The sequence below is a fragment of the Triticum dicoccoides genome, chromosome 3B, assembly GCF_002162155.2.
Source record: "Triticum dicoccoides isolate Atlit2015 ecotype Zavitan chromosome 3B, WEW_v2.0, whole genome shotgun sequence".
NCBI lineage: Eukaryota > Viridiplantae > Streptophyta > Magnoliopsida > Poales > Poaceae > Triticum > Triticum dicoccoides.
In genome coordinates, this window is record NC_041385.1 from 765,608,897 (window position 1) to 765,609,289 (window position 393).

Here is a 393-nt window from a genome sequence, read left to right on the forward strand (position 1 = left end):
CATCTGAACCTCGTCATCTTCTACGGATCCTGTCGCAGCTGCACCACCTGAATCTCATCATCTTCTACGGCTGCACGTCCAGCCGCATCCGTGAGCTGCTGCTGGTGTACGAGTAGATGCCCTACTACACCATGGTCGACCAGTTGCATTGCACGGCCACCTTGCGGCAGTGCTGCCGCTGCTGTGGTCACTCCGCTTCAATGTCATCATCGAGGAAGCTGCAACGCCTCTCCACCCCATCGAGCCTCCCATGGTGTACGGTGACGAGAAGACTACCAACATTCTCCTCAATGCCGAATTCCAAGTCAAGGTGGCCGACTTTGGCCTCTCCCGGCTCTTCCCGCTTGACGGCGCCACAGGGCATGCCAGGGTTCGTGGACCGGGGTACGCCCC

General features: G+C 59.3%; 1 pseudogene; it reads left to right on the plus strand.

Annotated features, from left to right (window-relative positions):
• Positions 1–250: 250 nt before the first annotated feature.
• The window catches only part of LOC119279955, a 6,700-nt pseudogene continuing 6,557 nt past the window's right edge, over positions 251–393 (plus strand).